General features: G+C 44.5%; 1 non-coding gene across 1 annotated transcript; it reads right to left on the bottom strand.

Annotated features, from left to right (window-relative positions):
* Positions 1-271: 271 nt before the first annotated feature.
* Trnaq-uug lies at positions 272-343 on the bottom strand. Its single transcript has one exon. It is a non-coding gene; the product is annotated as a tRNA-Gln (tRNA).
* Between the last annotated feature and the right edge of the window lie 5,657 nt (positions 344-6,000).

The following is a 6,000-nucleotide window of genomic DNA, read 5'->3' as shown; positions in this document are numbered from 1 at the left end:
CTCTCTGTCTCTCTGAAACTATCATCATGATGACCGAATCCAACGGTCGTCATCATCATCTGCCATGATGGGCAAGGCAAGCAAACAAAGCTGAATAGACGGTCCAAACTGCTGTCAGTCAACGGCGTCTGATAAGCGACACTCTTGACAGGCCGCAAACAAACCAACAAAATAATAATAATAATTTTTTAATAGAATAGAAAGGGAAAAAGTATCACTCATTGATACTGATATTTGGGTTGAGGCGGAGTGGCGTGGGGGCGCACGCAGCAGGTTCTACCGAGATTTGAACTCGGATCGCTGGATTCAAAGTCCAGAGTGCTAACCATTACACCATAGAACCAGATTGCGGCTCTTCATCCGATGCGATGCTTAAAGGGAGGCAAAACCGAACGGTGCACAGACACAGACAGAGTGCAGCTCGGCACGAAACACGAGACACGAGACGACACCCTGCTGACCATCCCACCAGTCTATAAATAACTTTGCCAGCCCAGCAGCCTGCCTGCCGACAGGGGTGACTAGGTCGGCGCAGAGGGAGAGCAGGCAGCAGACAGCAGACAGAGGGCGGCCTGCATGTGCAGGTGGATGTGAATGAATGCAGTAAGCAAGGTTCAGGTGTCTCGTTGCAGCTGATTAGAACACAAATTGACACAAATTGACGGGCAGAATTGCCAAAAGGTATTTTATCTCATCGCCAGTGTCTTGCTCCCACTATTAACTCAATTCGATTGTTAGCCTCGGACACTGTGAGTGTAAAAGCGTGTTGGCCCAATTATTTATTAAGTGCTTTAGCTGCAGACAAGTCCTTAATTTGCTTTAATGTTTGCAGAACTAAAATGGCAAATCGGCAGGCAAAACCTTGTGGTTTCTGAAGGTATTTAATATTGAAAGTTACGCTGCAACATCTGATATGGCGTGAAGGGAAATCTAGTTCTAGTACAATTATAATCAAAGGAAATGCCTCTCTTTTGTGGGGTGGTTTTCCGCAGCCCGTTGCCTGCCACAACAATTAAACTGCATTCAAAAAGAAATTAACAATTATGTCTGGTGGCTCCTTCTGCGTCTTGCACCGACTAGGGTGCAAAACTGCAAAACCGAATGGATATAGCCGAAAGGGGAAACCAAACCGCTGTTACGCTGTTACGCTCCCCTCCCCTCGCTCTGGAAACGATCTGGAACAATAACAATTACATTTATGGGCGAAAATTGAATTTGAATAGGACGCGCTGTCTACTTATCACCCCGAACGTCGGCGAACAATCAAAAGGGGATTCTAGGGTCTGCGATCTGGTTTAGGCATGTCACTCACATAAAGAGATCGCACAGCAACAGATATCAATGCCAGGGCGACTCCCTGCTCCCTGCTCAGCGTCGTTCAACGAATTCAGACACGTAACTATGAAAACATAAAAATTGACAAATCGAAAACGAGTTGGACTCACGCGTCCACACTCCACACACCACAAACTCCACACAACTCAACCGAAATATGTATTTACACCTGTGTAAGACACCTTAGGCCAAAAGGCCTAAAGGCCTTTGGTGTTCATAGAGAGCAGACGGAGACGGAGACGGAGACGCACTTTGTACGCTTTATGGGTTTTGCGAGCGTTATTTCCCTGGTCACTGGTCACTGGGCACTCAATGAATTTGTGATTTCTGTATTTGCAAGAAGCCGTTTTTGACTCTCCCGAGTGTCCCGCCTGTGTGTCACGTTCGCTCAGTTCTATTGTAATAAAAATTCTTAAGACTTGACATTAGCATTTCGAGTGGCCTTTGGTGCTGATTTCGTCATTTGAATGACTCCAATTGGGGGCTCAACAAACCGAACCCTGAAAAGTAAATAGAGCCAAGACACCACTTCCTCTGCCGCCTGCATATCTCCATAGATTCCATATACCCCGATTTCGGCTATAAATAAACAATATTCCAACTCGACGTGACGGTCTGGGTTGGCTTTCCCTTTCCCTTTCCCTTTCCCGTTCCCCTAAAGCAAACACTGATAAACGACGTCAACTATTTAAAATTTAATTCCATATATTTTATTGCCATTACCATAAAAATTGGTGGCACCCTTTTAGGGGGCTCCGGTTCGGTACGGTTGTATTTACACTTCAGATCGATGCCACGATAAGTCTGTGCCCCCACAAGAGTGGTCAGACCCCGGCGTGTGTTGAAACTACGTACAGTACACACTTGTGAGATAAAAGTACGTGTGCAGGGCAGAGCCTCCACGCTCTTCTTTGCCATCTTGGGAGCGAAATGGAACTGAACCTGGAACTTAAACTGAAACTGGCCTGGAATGTGATAGGCTGTCTGGCACTTGACTAATCTACTCTGCTCCACTGATAGAACTCACTTCAAATGTGTATATAAATAATATGAATTTCCAGTCAAAGGCAAATTAATGGTTCCGACCACAAATATTTGCTACGTCACTTCGTCAAGTGGTTCAGCCATAGAGTTCGATTAATGAGCGACTATGCCGACATTGTGGGAAAGATGGAAGGGCATACACTGTCAGAGAACCCTTTGATGGGACTGTACCTGGAACTTTGGTTACCTACGCGGGGCAGGGCAAGGACAAACACGGCACCGGGGTTCAACCACCTTTTTTCCAGCTCCTTCTTCCGCATCTCGACTCTTTTTGTTTCTTGTGTGCCATTCATTATGCTTTGATTATTGTTTGCTTTGAATGAAAGTTTGTCCTTTTCAGCATTATTTCTGTTGTTGTGCGTGTTTCGGGACTCTCCCACAGGTAAACCGAATTTCGCTGGCCTTTGTTTTCTTCTTGTTTGGGTTTTGAATTTCAAAACTCACGATGTGAGCTTTGATTGGGATCTGCAAGCAGACGCATAATACGAGAATTCTATGTACATAAAGCGCAAAAACTGACAACGGAAAATGCTTTTGAAACGTCTAAGCCGAAACCTCCATTCTCCAATGGCAGTGTGGCAGATTCTACCCCTATAATCAATGAAACTTTGCGAAAGAAAATCCAAATGTTCATTTAATTAATGCATAAACATAACGTTGATTACATATTTACATAAACACATACGAATGCACATATAGACCTAAAATATATGCAGACATTGCGATGAATATGCCTGCGGAGATGGTCAAAAAACTGGAAACTTTAATGTTCGCATTTCGGTGTATTTCAAACTATAAAACTTGAGTCTAAAAAGTACCAAAAAGCTAAACCCGTTTTCTAACTGTCGCTGGGGCTGGAATCTATGACGAACCCAATTTGAGGCGACAGGTGCAGGGCCCAGCAACACTGTCCAACAAAGTGCCTTAGGTCCAACCATGACGTCAGCTCCCAAATGCTAATACCCAAAGGAGCTGCTGCTCTGCTGAGCGGCCAAATCAAATGGGCATTCCAAACATGAATTAAGTTTAATCAATGCAAATGATTTGCTCAACTAGTTCTTTGGTGTCAGTTTGCTTAACTTCCTAGTTTGTCACGAAGTCACACAATATTCGAGATATTCGGTGTGTTTGTTCGTTAACAGTCCACTCATAATGAAATGTTTGCCATCAGCGACTAGCCGAGACGAGTCGAGACGAGACCCATTGAAGATCGAACTGAACAAGTTCTAACGGATAGTTTTAGCCCGTATGCTAATTGGGAGTGCAGCAGCAGCGAGTCAGACTGGGAAGTCATTTTGGCTAAAGATTTTAGTACAGCATTTTGTTGAATGAATAACCTTTGGCGTGCAATAAATCGAATGCTATTTCCTAGAACATTTGCTTGTGTTCATGTGTGAAAAGCTCATTAAACACGAAAATGTACACACAAAACGATCTGTTTCTAGGCGCCCTTTTCTTCTATGAATCACTCGTAGACGTCGGTCCATTGAATGCAATTCAAGCGAATCCAGTAATAAATATACAATTGGTATAAACATTCGTTTTCATTTATTATTGCAATCGGTTGCATTGGTTCTTGCATTCGTTTCAAATAAATGTGTTCAAGCAAATTGGTCTAGAAGAAAGTTTAAATGATGGAAATTATAATTAAAATGTAGTTTTTATGTGTGAGTCATTGTGTCAGCAGCGTAGCGGTTAACGGCTTTACTGTTGCACTGATCGGTTCGATCATTTTTCATTTATGACCCGCTTTGGTGTGGGGGTCCCAGTGCCCGTCCCTGTCCAGGGCCCAGTGCAAATAGTCGAGAGAGCTGTGATTTTCTGTAGCGCGTATTTGTGAATGCAAAATATTTAAACAGACGACGCCTTTCGTGGTAATTTAATGCACAGTGTGTACATATTTAGTTAAGATTCGTAAACAAATCACGTGCAACAACAACATCGAGTCGCAACAGCGGCAGCAACACTGGCAGCGTCAGCCTCAGCGTCAGCGTCAAAGTCCAAGTCCCACATGGGGGCCAAGTCGTTGCTGAAATGCAGCTTTTTTAAATTTCGCGCCATGGTATACAAACGCAAACACAGATACACAAAGACGCTGGCCAGCAGAGATGCCGGGCTGCGTTGGCGTTGGCGTCGCCCCAGCATTGAGCGTTTCTTTTCAAACGAACCAACACTCGCTGGCACTCATTAAAGATCTGTACGGCAACGGAGAGTGTGTGTGACCAAGGGGTATGCTCGACTTTTGATCACTTTTGTCGGAAACTTTGAGCACACATTGACATATTTTGTTTTTATAATCAACAATTTATGTGTATGTGCATATTTACATATTGTTGCCCAACCCAACCGCAAAATGATGCTTAAGTTAGCGTATCAGCTATGCGATCCCGTGCCTACATTGTTTGCATTCCTTGTAGCTGTGTTCCATTTCGCATTCATTAGCCGTATTCGCACTCTATCGCCGTCTCTGTGATGTCCGCATTCATTTTGCATGCATCGTTTTTGTTTTTGCTTTTGCCTTTGCTTAACGACGTCGTCGTTACTTCTTCTCCTTCTTCCTCTTGTTTGGGGCTGCTGCTGTTGATCGTTTTGCATACTCTTGCAGAGAGTATGATGATTTTGGTCAAATGTTTGCCATGCAGAGAAGAAAACACATTCAACCATGGTTATATACATATGTATGTACGTGTGTTTACACGATTGAATAATCTGAAACGAACAAACGGAAAGGGTATCAACAGCTTCAGTCTTCGCTGATGCATTTCCTTCCTTTTTGGTCGTATTTTAATAAACACGCAAAAGAGCAAAAGGAGAAAGAAATTGCAAAAAAAAAAAAAACAGAGACTGCGCCAATGCCGGCCGGCTTTTTTAACCGACTCCCGCGTGCGTCGGCGATTGCGGCTGCGGCTGCGGCTGCGACTGCGGCGGCTGACTCACAGAAAACAGAAAAGCACACAGCACACAGCACAACAACAGAGAGTGCAGGTTTTTGAACTTGTCCGATTGACTGTGGGAGCGCGGGCTGTGGTGGGCAGGACCGGTTGGCGGAGGATTGACTTGAAGCAACGTAGCCGGCGCGCCGGCGCGCATTTGGCGTGCAGTTTTGCGCGCGCGTTTTTTCGCCGCTTCCTTTCGTTGGCTTTTCTGTTTTGTTTTTCTCGTTCGGTTTCTGTTGATTTTTGTAGCTTCTTCTTGTACTGTCTCATGCATTTTACAAATATTTTGCGGTTCGAAGCTTTGCTTCTTTTTGTTTGTTATCTGTTGTGTGTCTGTTATCTTTTCCCGACTTTGGGATATTTCCTCCTGCGCTTTGATTCATAAAATAAATGGATCGTCTTTTAGCTTTAAAATGAATTTGTCTGTTGTAAGGCGCATCCGCATCCGCATGTGCTTGTCCTCGCCTCTCACTCTTCCAACGCATTGGGCGGCTCCCCTTGTTGACATGATTACTGCTGCACAAGAGTGTGATGGAAGGGGGGGATAACCATCATAAAAACCGGAGCAGGAGCAGGAGCAGGAGCAGGACCAGACCCGAAAACTTACAATTAATTAAAATGCATAAATTATTGGGCTCCGACCTTGGCCCGGGCCCGCGGCCCCCTCTTTTCGGCACATTAGTTA

This window comes from Drosophila guanche, unplaced genomic scaffold (genome assembly GCF_900245975.1).
Source record: "Drosophila guanche unplaced genomic scaffold, DGUA_6, whole genome shotgun sequence".
Taxonomy (NCBI): Eukaryota; Metazoa; Arthropoda; class Insecta; order Diptera; family Drosophilidae; genus Drosophila; species Drosophila guanche.
This window is presented reverse-complemented; position numbering and strand designations above follow the sequence as displayed.